The sequence below is a fragment of the Hemiscyllium ocellatum genome, chromosome 11 (genome assembly GCF_020745735.1).
Source record: "Hemiscyllium ocellatum isolate sHemOce1 chromosome 11, sHemOce1.pat.X.cur, whole genome shotgun sequence".
Lineage (NCBI taxonomy): Eukaryota > Metazoa > Chordata > Chondrichthyes > Orectolobiformes > Hemiscylliidae > Hemiscyllium > Hemiscyllium ocellatum.
The window spans coordinates 31,935,840-31,955,219 of record NC_083411.1 but is presented as its reverse complement, the minus strand read 5'-3'; the positions used below and the strand labels follow the sequence as shown (position 1 = coordinate 31,955,219).

At 41.6% G+C, this 19,380-nt stretch overlaps 1 protein-coding gene across 5 annotated transcripts in view; it reads right to left on the bottom strand.

The window, feature by feature from the left end:
• Positions 1-5,073, bottom strand: part of stag2b (STAG2 cohesin complex component b) — a 194,831-nt gene extending 189,758 nt beyond the window's left edge. For all 5 annotated transcript variants that reach the window (XM_060832506.1, XM_060832505.1, XM_060832507.1 and 2 more), the window contains exon 1: positions 4,824-5,073. The gene's annotated coding sequence lies outside the window, so the exon portion shown is untranslated. The remainder of the gene's footprint in view (positions 1-4,823) is intronic.
• Positions 5,074-19,380: the final 14,307 nt, after the last annotated feature.

Sequence of the window (19,380 nt, the reverse complement as noted above, 5' to 3'; positions counted from 1 at the left end):
GGAGACTGCATCGGGAGCAACGGATACGATAAATGATATTAGTGGATGTGCAGGTAAAACTTTGATAGATATGGAAGGCTCCTTCAGGGCGTTGGATAGAGGTGAGGGAGGAGGTGTGGACGCAGGTTTTACAGTTCCTGCGGTGGGAGGGGAAAGTGCCAGGATGGGAGAGTGGGGGGGGGGGGGGGGCGTGGACCTGACCAGGTAGTCACGGAGGGAACGGTCTTTGCGGAAGACGGAAAGGGGTGGGGAGGGAAATATATCCCTGGTGGTGGGGTCTTTTTGGAGGTGGCGGAAATGTCGACGGATGATTTGGTTTATGCGAAGGTTTGTAAGGCACCAGGTGAGCACCAGGGGCGTTCTATCCTTGTCACGGTTGGAGCAGTGAGGTCTGAGGGCGGAGGTGCGAGATGTGGACGAGATGCGTTGGAGGGCATCTTTAACCACGTGGGTAAGGAAATTATGCTCTCTAAAGGAGGCGGCCATCTGGTGTGTTCTGTGGTGGATAGGAACAACTTTTTTTTTAAAAAACACTGTGTAGTTTGTGTGTGGAATGAACTGCTAGACAAAGTGGTAGACACAGGTACAGTTATAATTTTTAAAAGATATTCAGATAAGGTCATGAATAGAAAAGGTTCAGAGGGACATGGGCCAAGCACAGGAAGGTGGAATTAGTTTAATTTGGTAACATGATCGGAGTGAGCTAGTTGGACAGAGGTCTGTTTTCATACTGTATGACAATGACTCATCAATTTCCCCTTTGTCAGTTGGAAAGATCAAAACAAATTTGGCTCATGTTTCCATCTCTCACCTGATGCATTAGAAATAGTCATAATCCACAGAAGCTTTAGCAGGCAAAGATAAACAGCAACAAATATTGTGCGTAGGTAATGCAGATCAATAACAAAACACTAGCAGAGGCTTGGTCACAACTCAATTTCTGCAAAGCCATCACAATAAAGACTTAAAAAAAAGGCTGCCACAATAATTACATGATAAGACTTCCAGCAATTAGGTCGATGCCTTCCCACATTACAATGATCCTGGAGGAGGGTACATCACGTTCAGATCAAATCTAAATTAAGCTGTTCTCATCACTTGCTACAGTTAAATTTAGATCTGAGATTATTTCAGAGCAGAACCATATTAATCATTTAAACAGATTGTGTGAAAAAGTGGGTGTGGTCACAGTAATTCTGACCAACACTAAATAAACATGCATTTCTAGTCAGGGACCAGCTGACCAGATATGTCACATATCATTGAACAATTTGGCAAAAAGCCAGAGAACAAAATCACTCAAATGGAGACAAGCAAGGATTTTAACAAGATACCTCGGTTGTCAGCAGCAGTATGATGCCTAAGAACAAACTTTACAGGACTGAGTTTGAAAAAGGCCATGCAACAGGCATGGCAAGATAGTATGACCAAATTCAAAACTAGCCATCTCTGTCAAAGTCAATGCTTCCTTCTCATATTGTGAGATGTTTAACACAGTACATGGAATTTATCTGCATTTACTAAGTGCCCACTGCTTCAATCACACAGCATGACTTTCCTCTGTCTAAGTTCTGTTACCTGCACTTTAACCATCTCTAGTTCAAAAGTTTAAACCTTCCAATATTTCTTTATTGCATATCTATTTTCTCTCCCGGTCTAACAATGCCAATGCGTCCAGCCAACGTGCTTAAAAAAGGTTCAATTCTTGCCAATAAGCTCCATCCTTCTACATCTCTGCCGCTTGAAGAATTCACAAATTCAACTTTAACTACATCATCTGTTATCTCATGCAACTCTTCAATCTTCTGCAGTGATTCTTGTATTGAATCATCATACAGGATACAAACTATTTTGCTACAGCATAGAGCTGAAAGTGATGCCATAGTTTAAAATAAAATCTTCATAACTGAGTTATTTTAAGGAATTAAAGCCTGTTTCTGAGCTGTCAACTGTAAACTACAACTTCATCATACTTGCAAACTGTATCAATTGAATAAAAGCTGTTTCTTTTACAGTTTAATATATTTTTCAAAAACATTACTACTGATAACATAATTCAAGGATCAATCATGTGATCCTGTCAAATGGGTTATCCACAGAAACCTAGACTAATCTCATCTGACCATTTCATGAGTCAGTAGACAAAATGCACATTGTTACATGCATTCTAATTTAATCATTTATGTCCTGTTTCTACAGAAGACAAACATTATTGTGATAACAAGACAGACAATAGAATCCAATTTTCAGCTGGGCAACTGACATTATTGGCTGAGAAATTTAATCCGATCGCTGGGGTTCATTTGTACCACTTCCTGTTCAACTGTGGACTTCAGTTTCTTTCAGAATAACATGATGTCATTTTGAAGTAGCAGTGCCTCAGAATACTTGATAGTTATTCCAATATTCATTTAGAATATTTTATGACACAACTAGTTCACATACCCTATTGAATACGTTCTTCAACATGTACTGTAACTAAAGAGTCTTTAGAACCAAATTAAGTTTTAAAATAACTAATTTGATCTTTACTTTTATTTTTACAAAAACAATGGGCACAGAAGTGCTTGATTAATTAATTACTGTATGTGCAGTAGAGGTCAATATTTTCATTACTTTTCACGCATTTCCCCATAATTCTGATACAAAAATACCATGAGATTCCAGCACCTTGACTACAACAAAGCAGAGGTTCTGGATTAGTGGTGCTGGAAGAGCACAGCAGTTCAGGCAGCATCCAAGGAGCAGCAAAATCGACGTTTCAGGTAAAAGCCCTTCATTAGGAAGGGCTTTTGCCCAAAACATCGATTTTACTGCTCCTTGGATGCTGCCTAACTGCTGCATTCTTCAAGCACCACTCATCCAGAATCTGGTTTCCAGCATCTGCAGTCATTGTTTTTACCTACAACAAAGCATAGGGCAATATATTAACAGCTTTGTTGGTTTCAAAAATTAAATCTTAACAATATGCACACACAAGTCACAAAGGATTTTAAGTGCAATGTGAATTGCATACTCAAACTTGAACAGCAAGCTCGAAACAAAGAATGGAGTTCACAAACTACGAGATTACTACCACAATGATTTGAGCTGAGATAACCTGGACAAGGAGTCCACTGCTTCAATGCCTAAGAGGATATTTCAGTTGTTGCCAACAAGACACTCATATTAGCCAATTAAATGCAGAATGACTGAATTTTAACAACTGATTTATTTTTAAAGCCTATAGTGGCTTTAGTTTCACTCAACAAGCACTGAACCGAGAATAAACACGTCCACAGATACGCGAAGACGAAGGCAATCACACATTTGCTTTTAATGAGTAAATTTTGAAATCGTGAAGCTCGAGATGAAAACGCACATGCGATGAGTCAAAGTTGGTAAAACAAATTGCAAAGGATCAGAAGGTTATCCTGACAGGATCACTTTAAAGTATCCTAGTAAATATCAAACAACCTTCAAAAGTGTAGAAGCCAGAATTCCCCGCGTTCATCGGCGTTTATGAAAGACTTTGCACAAAATCATAAAAAGTAATCAGCCAATTTGTACTCCGAGACTTGAGTTTTAACATTTTCGTTTTGCAAAAATAATGGCAAATCGCCCGTTAACAAGAAACTGAGTTGCCGGACTTCCCACGAAATCCACCAGATTAGGCATTAACAGGGTGTGGCTAAGAAATTGCAGGGTGATTTATGGGGATCTGTTTACTGTGAATAGTTTATTGAAAAATAAATAAATTGTTCCTTGAATATACATCTTGAAAAAGACTGTACGTAAACAGTGTTTAAAAAAAGTGCTCAGAAGCGAGTGTCTGGGAAAAAAAATTAAAAATGAAAAGGAGACCCTTAAACTCTTGGGGAATAACGTCTCCCCCTCCTTGGCAGAGTGTTTACAACATTGTCACATGGACCCGGACATGACTACAGCCATTCTTACTCGCTCAAGGGATTCTTTAAAACCTTTACAACATAAATTAATATTTTTAAAAAGCGACACTTCATTTCGCGGAGTCACAAAGTGCTACTTTGGCCCGGCCGTGAAAAATAGAGAACGAGAAGCTTTCCATCTGCCTATTTCCGACAAGGAAGTGATTCTACCAAAAAAAACAATGTTCGCCCAAAAAAAAACCCGTCGTCGGCATCGTAGCGGAGTTGTCCCTTTGCTCGTTTTATTCGGAAGAAAAACACACGCACGCACACAAGTAGGGGGCAAGCAGAAATGCTGCCCGAAAAAAAAAGGGCAATTAAAAATAAAACGAAAAATTAAAACAAAGTGGCGCCAAAAAGTCTATGGCATTCTGCTGCGAAGTCGCCGACACCGAATTTTGATGTTTAACCAAACACCCCCACCCTCCAAAACAAAAAGAAACCAAGCGATTTCGACATTTTGTGTGTGTATGTGTGTGTGTGTGCGGGAGAGAGTACGGGGTGGTGGGGGCACGGAGAGGGGGGGGGGGGGGCTGGGGTTGTTTCCAGGTTTGGGAGCCAGCAGTTGGGACGGACGGTGGGTGGGGGGTGAGAGGCTGGAGTTTAATCTGCGGCCAGGGGGAGGGGGGGTTGCTGGCAGGTTTATCTCTCACTCTCTCCAACTAGGCCCGAATTGCGAATTTTAAAAACAAACCCGGGCCCCGGGCCCGGCCTCGGCCTCCATTTTGCTGAAATCTCTCTCTCCACAAACACACAGGCCTTTTAAAAATATATATAAATACACAACACCCAGGAGAGAAACACTTCATCCCCACCGCACCAGCTCCACAACTTCACACTTTTCTAGAATATTCTACACGCTTCGTCCCCCACATCGTTAAAAATTCTCTTCCTTACCTTTTAATTATTTTTTCCTCTCTCCACAACTGTTGTATTCCGGTTTTTTTCCCCTCCCCTTCTCGATATTTTTATTAATATCCGGGCTCCGGCCGATTTCTTTTTTTTTCACCCCCCCTTGAAGCCCTCACCGGATAAAGTGCTTGCTTTTTTTGACTTTTTTTTATTTTTATTTTTTTCTCTCTGGCAAACGGCGGTTTATGTCGTTGCGCTCACTCCGACTGAAGGTGAAGCTGCCATCTGGCGGACAAAGGGCAGCCGGAGTGGGGGAGGGGAAGGGAGGGAGCTGCGCCCTCTATCGGGCAGAGCCGGGACTTCCGGCTCGCGGACCTTCTCCCTCCTCCCCCCCGCCCCTACAGCCCAGTCGCCACAACGTCGGGCAACCGCTGACGCCGCTTGTCCCCTCCGAGCCCCACCCCCGCTCCGCTGCCACCCCTAGGCGGTCGGAGGTCGTCATTGCTTGTAATCCGCGCTCACTGAGAGCAGACCCGGAAATGGTCTTTATATTTGTTCTGGAGGGTTAAATATACACGACGTTTTCTGTGTTTGCTATGCATTTCCTGCATGCGCGCTATTTTAGTCTTGTTTTCGGAAGCCTTCTTCATCTACAAAGTTAAAAATTTGTTTGGAAGCCAGTGCTTCCAAGTAAACCTGCTGTTGTGTGATTTTTAACTTTGTCCACCACAGGCAGCTCCAAATCATTCTTCATCAACAGTTGTTTGCTGCAAATTCCAAAACGAGCAGCGTTGTCAGAAAAAAAATGCGTTTTGCTTTTATTTGTTTGTATGGTTACGGATTTGTGCCAGTGTTGGTTCATATGTTTTGCTGGAAAAGCTTAGCAGGTCGAGCATTGAGTCATAGAGATGTACAGCATAGAAACAGACCCTTCAGTCCAACTCCTCCATGCCGACCAGATATCCCAACCCATCTGCCAGCACACAGCCCACATCCCTTCAAACCTTTCCTATTCATATACCCATCCAGATGAGACTTACCAGATGATACGATGACTCAATGTACTCAGACCTCATTAACTTCTGTCCTGAGTGGTGTTTTCAAAAGACTTTTCTAATTATTAATTTAGGTATATTAAGTGCACTACATTACCTTTGCTTACTCGTGCATTTACTTCAAAAAATTGTTTGGTCAAGGAAGGCCTTTTTGAAAACCATGTTGCATATTCATTATAATATTTTTTTCATTTCGACTTTTTAAAAACATTCTCCTTAAATCAAGATTTCATTTCTTATTCAACTACCAATGCTAGATTCAGTTCCCTGCACATATTTTGTTCTCATATGTATAGTTCTGACATTAACTGTTTGCAACATAGGAGATCTAAGTTGCTGGAGGGATAATCTTTAATAAGCCAAGTTACCTTTCACCTCTCTAACTTTACATACTTGCCAATTAAACAGCTTCATCAGTTGCATTTAAACCTCTTGTATGGAATTAAAATGTCTGTATGGATGCCAGCATTAAAGTTTCAAACACGGAATTGCCAGCCAAAGAAATAATATCCCAGTGCTGTCACATGATACTCTGCCCTTTAAGTGCACTAGTTCAAATACATAATTAACTGTCACCTTTTGAACCCAAAGCATTAAAATGTGCAACAACCATAATTAGTCTCTCATATTCTTTTTGGATCCCAGTACAGTTTCTCCACGTTTTTCCTCCTTCTGGCAGATGCAGTTAAGATTCATGGAGTTCAGAAAGGATGCTGCCCTATTGTTTTTGAATGAGCACAAATGGAAAGTGATGAAAAAGCTATATATTACAGATTAGTTTGACTGTGATATCTTACATAGTTAAGTAGCACAGAGAAAATTTCATGATTACAGACTTCTTTTTATGTTTCATTTGTATTTTCTCCTGTACATTCACAAGAAAACAAGTGAGAAAATGCAGGTCATATTATCTGAAAATACCATGTTCAACCTCTGTGGTGTGGCCCAAAGTGCTCAACAATTTTATATCTGGCTCAGTTGATAAAATTCGGAGAAAGTGAGGACTGCAGATGCTGGAGATCAGAGCTGAAAAATGTGTTGCTGGAGAAGCACAGCAGGTCAGGCAGCATCAAAGGAACAGGAGAATCGATGTTTCAGGCATAAGCCCTTCTTCAGGAATGAGGAGGGTATGCCAAGCAGGCTAAGATAAAAGGTAGGGAGGAGGGACTTGGGGAAGGGCATTGGGAATGCGATAGGTGGAAGGAGGTTAAAGTGAAAGTGATAGGCTGGAGAGTGGTTGGGGGCGGAGAGGTCAGGAAGAAGATTGCAGGTCAAGAGGGCAGACCTGAGTCTGAGGGTTGGGACTGAGAAAAGGTGGAGGGAGGGGAAATAAGGAAGCTGGAGAAATTTGCATTCATCCCTTGTGGTTGGAGGGTTCCTAAGCGGAAGATGAGGTGCTCTTCCTCTAGGCGTCGTGTTGCCATGGTCTGGCGATGGAGGAGGCCAAGGACCTGCATGTCCTTGGCGGAGTAGGAGGGGGAATTAAAGTGTTCAGCCACGGAGCGGTTGGGTTGGTTGGTGCGGGTGTCCCAGAGATGTTCTCTGAAACGTTCCGCAAGTAGGCGGCCGTCTCCCCAATGTATAGGAGGCCACATCGGGTGCAGCGGATGCAGTAAATGATGTGTGTGGAGGTGCAGGTGAATTTGTGATGGATATGGAAGGATCCCTTGCGGCCTTGGAGGGATGTGAGGGGGGAGGTGTGGGAGCAAGTTTTGCATTTCTTGCAGTTGCAGAGGAAGGTGCCGGGAGTAGAGTTTGGGTTGGTGGGGGGGTGTGGACCTGAGGAGGGAGTCGCGGAGGGAGTGGTCTTTCTGGAACCCTGATAGGGGAGGGGAGGGAAATATATCCTTGGTGGTGGGGTCTGTTTGGAGGTGGCAGAAATGACGAAGGATGATACGATGTATCTGGAGGTTGGTGGGGTGGTAGGTGAGGACCAGTGGAGTTCTGTCCTGGTGGTGATTGGAGGGGCGGGATTCAAGGGCAGAGGAGTGGGAAGTGGAGGAGATGCAATGGATAGCATCGTCAACCACGCCTGAGGGGAAATTGCGGTCTTTGAAGAAGGAGGTCAACTGGGTTGTTCGGTATTGGAATTGGTCTTCCTAGGAGCAGATGCGGCGGAGGCGAAGGAATTGGGAATATGGGATGGCGTTTTTACAGGGGGCAGGGTGGGAGGAGGTGTAATCTAGGTAGCTGTGGCAGTCGGTCGGTTTAGAATAAACGTCCATGTTGAGTCGGTCGCCTGAGATAGAAATGGAGAGGTCTAGGAAGGGGAGGGAGGAGTCTGAGACAGTCCAGGTAAATTTGAGTTCGGGGTGGAAGGTGTTAGTGGGAGCACAAGGTAGCGCCGATACAGTCATCGATGTAGTGGAGGAAAAGGTGGGGGGTGGTGCCAGTGTAGCTGTGGAAGATGGACTGTTCCGCATATCCGATAAAGAGGCAGGCATAGCTGGGGCCCATGGCTACTCCTTTGGTTTGGAGGAAGTGGGAGGATTGGAAAGAGAAGTTGTTCAGAGTGAGGAACAGTTCAGTCAGTCAAAGGAGGGTGTCAGTGGAAGGGTACTGATTGGTTCGGTGGGAAAGCGGAGGACATTGAGGCCTTCGTGATGGGGCATGGAGGTGTATAGGGACTGGATGTCCATGGTGAAGATAAGGCATTGGGGGCCGGGGAAGGGAAAATGATGGAGGAGATGGAGGGCGTGGATGGTGTCCCGAACATAGGTGGGGAGTTCTTGGACCAAGGGGGACAGGACCGTGTCAAGGTATGCAGAGATGAGTTCGGTGGGGCAGGAGCAAGCTGAGACAATGGGTCGGCCGGGGCAGTCAGGTTTATGGATTTTAAGCAGGAGGTAGGAATGGGCGGTGCGGGTTTAGATTAGATTAGATTAGATTACTTACAGTGTGGAAACAGGCCCTTTGGCCCAACAAGTCCACACCGACCCACCGAAGCACAACCCACCCAGACCCATTCCCCTACATTTACCCCTTCACCTAACACTATGGACAATTTAGCATGGCCAATTCACCTAACCTGCACATTTTTGGACTGTGGGAGGAAACCGGAGCACCCGGAGAAAACCCACGCAGACACGGGGAGAATGTGCAAACTCCACTCAATCAGTCGCCTGAGGCGGGAAATTAACCCGGGTCTCTGGCGCTGTGAGGCAGCAGTGCTAACCACTGTGCCACCGTGCTGCGGTGCGGGGTTGTGGGACTATGAGGTTGGAGGCGGTGGATGGGAGATCCCCTGAGGTGATGAGGTTATGGATAGTCTGGGAGATGATGGTTTGGTGGTGGGAGGTGGGGTCATGGTCAAGGGGGCAATAGGAGGAGGTGTTCGCGAGCTGCCGTTTAGCCTCAGCAATGTAAAGATTGTAAAGGTCAGTTGATAAAATTGATGATCAAGTCAGGAAAAAATGGACAACATATTAGGTTGAGTAAAATTTTTTGTTAACTTTCTGATCTCTGCTGGTGATAGCAGCGATCATATAATTGGTCTCCATCCTGGACTAAGGAAAATGTTATTGACGTAATGTGCACTTCAGTGAATTATCAAATGCTGTTTGTGTCTGTAGAACCATATTCCAGCTGCCACCGACTCCAAAGGATTAGGAGATAAACTTGATACAGCACATTTTCCACTTGGGAATTGAAAAAGAGGTTTATCAATACAATCTCCCTTGACACTGTAAGCATGCACTTGAATCCCAAATTGTAACAACTGTATTAACTTAATTGTTATCTCACAAGAGACACACTGAACACAGCAGAATGGGGCATAGCTACCCTGTTGCAAATAGAGTCCACTCTCCAAGTAGAATAGTACAATAACTTCATACTTAATCTATTTTAACAAGATAGTTGGAAGCATAGTAACATTTAATTCATTTGAGTATACTTTCTCCAATTCCTAGAACATTAAAATATTTCACAAAGAAAACTCAAAAATGTTTTTAAAAAGCTCCTTTGAAATAACTCTAACCAAAAGGGAAGCATGGTGGCTTAGTGGTCAGCACTGCTGCCTCACAGCACCAGGGACCTGGTTTTGATCCCTCTCTTGGCGACTATGTGGAGTTTCCACATTCTGCCCTTGTCTCCGATTTCCACCCACAGTCCAAGGATGTGCACGTTGGGTGGATTGGCTGTACATAATTGCCCATAGTATCTTGGGATATGTAGGTTAGGTGGATTAGTCACGAGGTTATGCAGGATTGTATGGCAGAGAGGTGGGTTTGAGTTGAATGCTCTCGGGAGGGTTGGTGTGGAGTTAATGGGCTAAATGGCTTGCTTCTACACTATAGGGATTCTATGACATAGAAGTGGAAGCTTTTCTTACCTCAGTTGCTATTCAAGAATAAAATATACTTAATATATTGGGGCAGGGAATGAAAATGGGGAAGTTGGGGAACCGTAGGGAAAATTAATTGATGCGTTGAACTTGGCAATGTTATTTTGACAGACTCACATTGTGATATTCATATGTCACCTATTGAAAACCCACAATATTTCTTCAATCGAGGCATTCATTCTTGTTGGGGTGACGCTTCATGAGCACCTTGCAGAACCTTTTAACAGTAAACATTCATAATATATGAATGTAATAAGTCACAATGACAGGCTATTCAATATGTAGACCATTAAAATAGAGCAGAGTTAGATTGTCACCAGATGGTGATAGACACACATTTTCTCCTCTGTTGCACACACACAAACTGTTGTTCAGTTGCTCATCAGGTGATTTAGTTTTCCATTCAGCCAATTGTACAATTCCAGACTTAATGATGAATAATTTTACAATGAATTATTTTATTGTCATGTTTATTTTACAGTGCAAAATACAATAAAATACTTCCACTATCACCATGATCTGGCACCTTTTTGAATAGTTTAAGAATAATTTAGAAATGAAAACTACCTTGAAAACAGTCTATAATTCTTCTGCTACCAGACCCAACCAATGAAATAGCTGTTCCAGAGGTGCCATCTTTTGTCGTTACGCCTAACTCGTCAACATTTCCTCCACCGACGTACCAGCCAATGCCAGGTCCTGAGCTCGTCACTTCACCAGTCTCCTCCTTGACACCACAGCCAGGGTCCCACTCTGAGCTCACCACCTGCCTCACTGCTATCTCCCAGAGTCCCACTACAGGCTCACAAGCCGCTACCATGCTCCAGATCCTGACAGCACTGCTGTCGCTGCCAGTGCTGCCACAACCAACCTCTCCTTAGAAAGTAGAAGCAAAAGTTTTTTAAAAAGTGAACAAAGAAAACAAATTCAAGCAGACAGAGTGAGCAAGCCCCAGGCTCAGGAGCCCAAATACTGCCTATTCCACCACTGCCATCTTGAACTGCGTTCCTTATAAAACTAGTATCAATAATATAGTCAGTACATAGCAAATATAATTACTAAGCTATCAAATACAGAATTTTTTAGCTTTCTGGGTCCTCCATTTTATAAAAGCAAATGAAAATTTATGAGCATCTTGTTCTCAGTATCACTGCCTTACAAATACAAATGAAGGACAAGAATTTTTCCTGGATCCTGATCATTGTTAACAGGCACTCACTGAGTCATCCAAATTTGTGGACCTCATCTGGCATTGGATTTCATTACACTGTACACATTCTTCTGTGAGCAGCTACTCTTGTTGCCAATAGGTCATGATTCAGAATGTCCTTAAAAGCTGATAGAGGGTTAGTCCATTATTGGATTATTGGATTTAAAAGAGAAGCAAAGAAATTGTCTGCATGTTAGAATGGCTGTCTGCATTGTATTGCCTTTCATTTTCTTCAATTTCGAAGAATATGGATCAGTGGATCCAGGGTATCATTGAAAATAATCTTGTCTGAAAATCCAATTCATGTAATTCTTAACTTCCTGTAGAAGTATAAACATAAAATCATGCATAACACAAAAACAACCCAGGCTAACCCAATGATGTAGCGAGTTCATCCAATGAAAACTGATCCTGGGAAGTACAAAGTTCAATTCTCATGTATGTGGGAGTTTAGCCATTCTTAGAAGGTTACACTCAGAATCTGAAGATGGTCATGGTGCCCTTGGCTAAAATGAGAAGAAGATCCTGACAGATAAGAATAGCTGAACAACACCCACTGCCAAAGTTTACAGATAAATAGCAACACTTGTTCATTGTTTGAGACAGTGGCCTACCATAATGTATTGTGGACAGTCAATGCTTTCACGGATGAATTGAGGGATGGTTAAACTTGCCCACACATAAAAATAGCACAGCTGTTGTATTTTACGTTGGTTTAAGTTTTAATTTTCATAATTTTTCATATGGCAGTCAATTATGAAATTTGTTGTTTTGATATTAATTGTTTTCAAAAATACAATTTTAAAAAAGGACATTTAACTGTTTTACATGACAGCAAATACATCATTCTTTTGGTAGTTAATAAGTTAATTAAAAACTGCCTATGTTTTCTGGGCTTCTTGCATTTAACAGTTTTGAATGGTTGCCTGCTAGCAATGGAACTTGACAGTCAGATTCATGACAAATTATTGACAAGGAGAGCGTATGACAAGACAGGGATCAATGTTATAGAATGTATACAAAGACTGCAGAATATACTCACTAAAACGAGATTAGAGAAGAGTAGTTTTAAATTATGAAAAATGACTAGAAATGCTTGAGTTGAATTCGACACATTACAAATGAGAGGAGGTCTGATAGAGGTCTGATGGAGAAAATCTGTTTTCACTAAGTGGCAAATCAGTAGCAGAGATCAAAGCAGAAACAATCTTTTAAAAAAAAGGAATTCTCAACATTATTCCGCTCCTGAAATAACTGAAGATGAAACTAAATGTCTTGCACAAGGAAACTGTAAGAAAAATGGACAGCTACTTCAAGAAACTAGCGAAGTACAATGAGCGAAAAAGTATTCAAGTCTTTGCAAAATTCTATGATAAAAATAATGCAAATTATGAAAAAAAATGTATGCAAACTTTCAAATCTTAATGGAATTAATAATGGAAGAAAGAGGTTACTTCAAAGTTGCTTAAAAACAATAAAACTTGCACCAGGTGTTCATTCCCTCAGCAATTGTGTAGCGGTTGAAGTAATGCTAATGGAGATTTCTGCTTCATTGCAACTTCAGCAACTTAACATTTTGTGTAACTTGAACTCTTGGGTCTGTGTATGTTTACCAAAGCTGTTCAAAGTCCCAAGTGGCATTTCAGCATGTTTTGACATGCAGACACAAGCGCACACACACACACAGTACACAGTCACTGACTGTCAACAAGTGATTGGCACATAAAGTTACTCAAATCAGAAGAAATCAGTGAATAAAGACAAGAGGATTAACAGAGTTTAAAAAAGTCTTCATTGTTTTCACTGAAGAGAACAAAGCAGAGTCTCAAAGATACAAGTCAAATTAATTAGATTCAGGTTTGCGACGAGGTATTCTGTATAATCCAGCTGCACCTTGTCACTACTCGCAGAATGATACAGTAGTAAATGCAAAATTTATATTCATCTTGGGACTTGTTTTATAATTAAACAAAAAAAAGCAAAAAAATCTGGCATTCCCCTCATTAACAATCAATTTAAATGTTCAAAATCTTTGATCCCTCCTCAATTTTATTGTTCTGTATTTCACTTCAAAATTGAAAATCTCAAGAGATACTGATAACTATGTACTGCTGTGAAATTGTTGGATTACAGCCATCCTTCAAGATAATGGCAACCCTATTCAGAGAGTTTCTTGCTGCACATTGTACAAACTCGTATTGAGCTTGGGGCCACCAGTGCCCAGTCTCCATCAAACTACCCCATCATGGAAAGGTCATTCAAAAATTTGGGCAAGATTGGAAGCAAGCAGTAATGTGAGTGGTGTTCACCATTAATAATGCTCCCATTAAACCAAAAGTAAACTTTACCTCTTGCACAAGTGATCAATGTCGTATGATGGGGAAGTACCAATGTTGGACTGAGGTGGACAAAGTCAAAAATCACATAACACCATGTTATTGTCCAACAGGTTTATTTGAAAACACAGGTTTTTAGGGCTTCACTCCTCCTTCGGGTACTAGTGAGGAGGATATATTGGACACAGAATTTATAAGTAAAAGATCAAAGGGTCACACAACTGATGCAAACGTAACGAACAAACCTAGATGGCTGTTAAGTCTTTAATCGTTAGAATGGAAAAGCAGGTTCCAATTTATTAATATGTAAATCCCAGAATTTCTTTCAAGTCACTGCCCTGTGATAATGTACGGTTTTATCAGTATAAAAAAAGTGACATCTCAGGTCAGACAACCCATTTTAGGTGTAAGGCCTTGTTCAGAGTCCATCTGTGTCCGAACCTGGATTCAGACTGGTTTATTTCCAATGGATTATTTATGTATGTGAGGGAGGGGAGGTGAGAGAGAGAGTGTATGCGTCTCTATGTGAGAGAGAGAGTATGTGTGTGTGTAAGTGAGGGTTTGTGTGTGTGAGTGTGTTTGTTTCAGAGAGTGTATTTGTGTGTGGAGTGTACGAGTGAGAGTGTATACTGTAGTGTGACATGATCCCAAGATTTCGGTTGAGGTTGCCCTCGTGGGTACCAAACTTGGCTATCAGCCTCTGCTTGGCAATTCTGCGTTGTTGTGTATCCCAAAGTGTGCCTTGCAGGATGTTCACCTGAAAATCTGGAGCTCAATGTCCTTGACCACTGAAGTGTTCCCCTGCTGGGAGGTAACATCCCGGTGTGGTAATTGTTGCATGATGTCCAATGGATAGATAGACACCGCGCAACAATCACCAGATAGGGAACACTTCAGCAGTTAAGGACATGCTGCCCGAAACGTCGATACTCCTGCTCCTTGGATGCTGCCTGACCTGCTGCGCTTTTCCAGCAACACATTTTCAACTCTGATCTCCAGCATCTGCAGTCCTCACTTTCTCCTTGACTTTGTGATAGTTCATTCATAACCGTTGGGTACCATCTGGTTTTGGCACCATTACTGTGGGTGAGCTCCAGTCACTGTAACACACTTCGATTATGTCATCTTGGAGCATGTGTTCAATCTCCTTTTGAACCTGTGCCAATTAGGCTAGATTCCTGATGAAGGGCTTATGCCTGAAACGTCAACTCTCCTGCATTCCTGATGAAGGGCTTATGCCTGAAATGTTGATTCTCCTGCTCCTCGGATGCTGCCTGACCGGCTGTGCTTTCCAGCACCACACTCTTAGACTTAGACTGGTACTATCCACCTTATTTCCACATATCTCCCCATGCAACAATTATAAGTTGCATGGTGGCACGGTGGCACAGTGGTTAGCACTGCTGCCTCACAGCGCCTGAGACCCGGGTTCAATTCCCGACTCAGCCGACTGACTGTGTGGAGTTTGCACGTTCTCCCCGTGTCTGCGTGGGTTCTCTCCGGGTGCTCCGGTTTTCTCTCGCAGTCACAAAGATGTGCGGGTCAGGTGAATTGGCCATGCTAAATTGCCCGTAGTGTTAGGTAAGGGGTAAATGTAGGGGTATGGGTGGGTTGCGCTTCGGTGGGTCGGTGTGGACTTGTTGGGCCGAAGGGCCTGTTTCCACACTGTAAGTAATCTAATTTAATCTAATAAGTATTTCAGGTCATTTTGGTTTTCTTCTAAGGATACTTATTAATTTATCCCAATTGTTGACAACTTCCTCATTGTCCAATTTAATTTGAGGAATGCCCAATACAGAATCCTCTGAACTTGGTTCTTCCCTCTGTGTTGTAACCAATAACACAGTCTCCTTTGGCTTTCCTTCCCTGTCAAAATACCTTTTGAGCATATTCACATTACACACTCTGTGAGATTTCTTCCTGTCTGGAGTCCTTATCAAACAGTTCATCTCCCTCAATTTCTTTTCAACTTGGTAAGATCAACAAAATCTTGCTTTAAAAGGTTCACCTGTCACCGAAAGTAACTCTAACACCTTATCCCCGATAGCAAAATTGCACGTTTTTGATTTCTTGTCTGCTTCCTGTTTGACTGAACGCTATGATACCTTTAAATGCTGCCTAGCCAACACCCCCACTTTATTTTATTGTTCCTGAAAGTTTGACACATTGTCCAAATATGTGGTCTCCGAATTCTGACTTACCAATTTCTCCTTAATCAATTTTAGCAGTCCTCTCACTTCATGCCCAAAAACTAATTCAATAGACTGAATTTGATTGATCACAAAATGTACAAACTGAATTCCCTTGTCCCAGTCATCTGAACAGTCTTGACTATAAGCCCTCAACATGGTCTTTAATGTCTGATGCCACCTTTCTAGCGCTTTCTGTGGCTCTGGATGATGTGCAACAGATTTGAATTGTTTTACTCTTAAGCTGTCCATAACTTCCTTGAATAATTTTAATGTAAAATTTGACCCTTGATCTGATTGTATCTCTGTGGGTAGTCTTCATCTCGTTAAAAATTTGAGTAACTTCTCTACAATCCTTGTAGCTGTGATATTGTGTCATGGAACGGCCTCTGGAAATTTAGTGGACATATCCATTATGGTTAACAAATATTGATTTCCACTTTTTGTTTTAGGTAGAGTTCCTAAGCAATCAACTAAAACGCTTGTAAAAGTTTCCTCAAATGCAGGAATAGGTATTAAAGGTGCAGGTTTTATTACTGCCTGTGGTTTTCCAATTATTTGATATATATGACATGTCATTGCAAAATTCAACTGCATCCTTGTGCAGTCCAGGCCAGTAAGAATGTTATTGTATTTTAGCTTGAGTTTTTCTCATTCCTAAATTACCCCCGGTGCTAGTTCAAGCGCAACTCACAATACCTCCTTTCTATAACCCACTGGCAATATGACGATGAATGTCTGCCCACTTCTCATATGCCTGAATATGTGATGGTCTCCATTTCCTCACTAACATACAATTTTTAAGATAATTACAATCAGGGATACGTTTGGATTCTTTTTTTGCCTTTTATACAATTGCTTTAAATTTTCAGATTTCTGTTGTAACTCAGTTAATTTATCTGAGCTAAAGATGTCTGCTGTGTCATCTATCTACTCCTTGTTTGTCTCCACCATCTGATCAAACAGGGATATCTTCTAATTCCACTTCAACTTTCTTATCTGTCCTCTTTGATCTCTTCTGTTTCACCTGGTGACTTTGTGACCTTGTTACCAAACAGTCAGGAAAAATCCCAGAACATGTGTCCTGTAATTGTTCAGTTGCTTGAGTTTCCACTGGCATTTCAACAACAGTAGGCAACACTCTTACGTGAACCAGCTTTATCATTAACAAGGACAAATTGTATTCCTGGAGCTGAGAGTTTGTCCAGTCGTCCTACCGCAACTTCTCTACTCTTTACTGGACACTCTAACCTCACTTCACACAAGTGAGCACTTCTTGTCTCACTGTGAATTCCTGTTACTAGCACCTTTTCTGGCAATAGTCCTTCAGAGGTACATATCTCCTCAACTTTCAACATCACAGTTTGAGAAGATCCTGTATCTCTTAATATTGTAACCACTTTATCTGTTGCTCCTGACCTATGAGAATTAACTTTACTGTTGCAGGTATATAGTTTAAGAACTTCCTTCTTAACCAACCTCCTACCAGGTTATACATTGTAGTACAACTTTGTAGCCTCCACTGTGCTTTCCATTACCACTCCAAAAATATTCACTGACTTATCCTATTTTCCTACATTTGGCTTCATAGTGCTGTTCCTAACCCACCAACACTGTGTTTCACGTGGCCTATTTTATTGCAGTGAAAACATTGCAGTTATTTAACTTGCCTTTCCCTTTCAATGGTTTCCTTTTTACCCTGTGGTAAGTTATTTTTATGATCTTCACCTTTCCTTTTCCATGTGAGGATTTCTCTTTTCCCCAATTTTTATCCCTTACAGATTGAAATTGATTTTACAAACCAAACTTTGATTTATGGACCAACTCATAATCATCTACCATTTCAGTTGCTGATCTTCCTGTTTTAACTGTCTGCTCTTCCATATGAGTTCTCACTAGTTCGAAAAGTGAATTCTTGAACGCGTGTCTAAGTGCCAAATTCAATTTCCTCTTTCTTCCTTTCATCTCGTTCCTTTTCTCTCTCTTCTCTCTTTTTCGTTTTGTTCTGCTAAAGCGATTTCTTCTTTTTCTCTGCTTTTAATCATAATTCAAACTGTTTCATTTCTGTTGCCCTTTCCTTGTCTTTTGCCTCTAACTCAAGCTGCTTCATTTGCAATTGAATTTTAGCCATCTCTAAAGATTCTGATGGCGTTTCCAGGAAGCAGCTCCAGCTCTAGCTTGTCTGCTAATTCCCGCAGTTTGGCCTTAATCACCTTTTGCAAAACCCCCAAAGTCACTTCTTCCACCCCCAGAAAACTTGTGACTGAAAGAGCCATTGCCATCTCAAGCACTGTTTAAATCAACCAAATTCAACACCCAGAACACAAGACACCTGTCTCTCGCTGCCTTCAAGTCCAAAAACCCTAATCCCAATTGGGAACTACAGAGCAAATCCTGCAGAGAGCCTCCAATCTGTTATGGATCAGGCCACACCCTCTTAAAACATTTCCAGAAAGTAGCCCAGACTCTGACTTTGTTAGTTGTTTTAAGCAGGTGTAACATGGATATTCCAGGAGAGATGCAGCTGGTCAAATCATTTAGTTTCAAACAAGACAGAATTTATTTACAAGATTACCGAATGAAACACAAACTAAAGAGAACAGAATGCAGGATAATGTAACCTATCTGAAATCCCAACAGATACTACCAATTTAATGATGCTGTTCCCAATACTTGCAACAATCCCTATAAACACCCCCTGCCACAAACGGTAAAATCAAACACAGGTCTTCCAGGAGAAATGTCAGAGAGAGGAGCAGCATGGACCTGCTTCTTTGGGTCCAGCAGCTTCACAACACTACTGTTTGCTCACCAAACCAAACCAAACTAGAGAAAAACTGAGCTGGGTGAACCAGCCACTATCTTTTCAGTATCCATTAACTATAATCAAACTGGCCCTAAACCCCTTCAACCTAGACTTTTTGAGCTCCTGAAAAGTAAACCAAGGACAACATAATCTTGTTAAAGGAGCAGCATCATCACAACACACATTCTGTCATGCAAACACATGCACACAGCCCCTCACTCATACACAAACTCACCTCTTTCCCACACATATATCTCCTCTTACACACACACATACACATACACTTTCTCTCACTCTCACACAGACACATCTAAATCTATCGTGTGAATTTGCATTTGCAGATACATTCCATTTTGTTCAGAAAGCACAGAATCTGTCAAGTCAGTCAACATGGCATTTTATAAATTCTTGGTTTGGAAATAAAATCAGTCTGACTCCACTTTAGGACGTAGATGGACTCTGAACAAGGCCTCACACCAAAAAAGCATTGACTGATCTGAGGCATTCTCTCTTTAATACTGATAAAACCTTAAATTATCTCAGGGCAATGACTCGAAAAGAACTTCAGAATTTACATAATAATCAATCAGAATCAGAACCTGCATTTCCATTCTAACTGATTAAAGACTTAATAATTATCTAGGTTTGTTCGTTACATTCA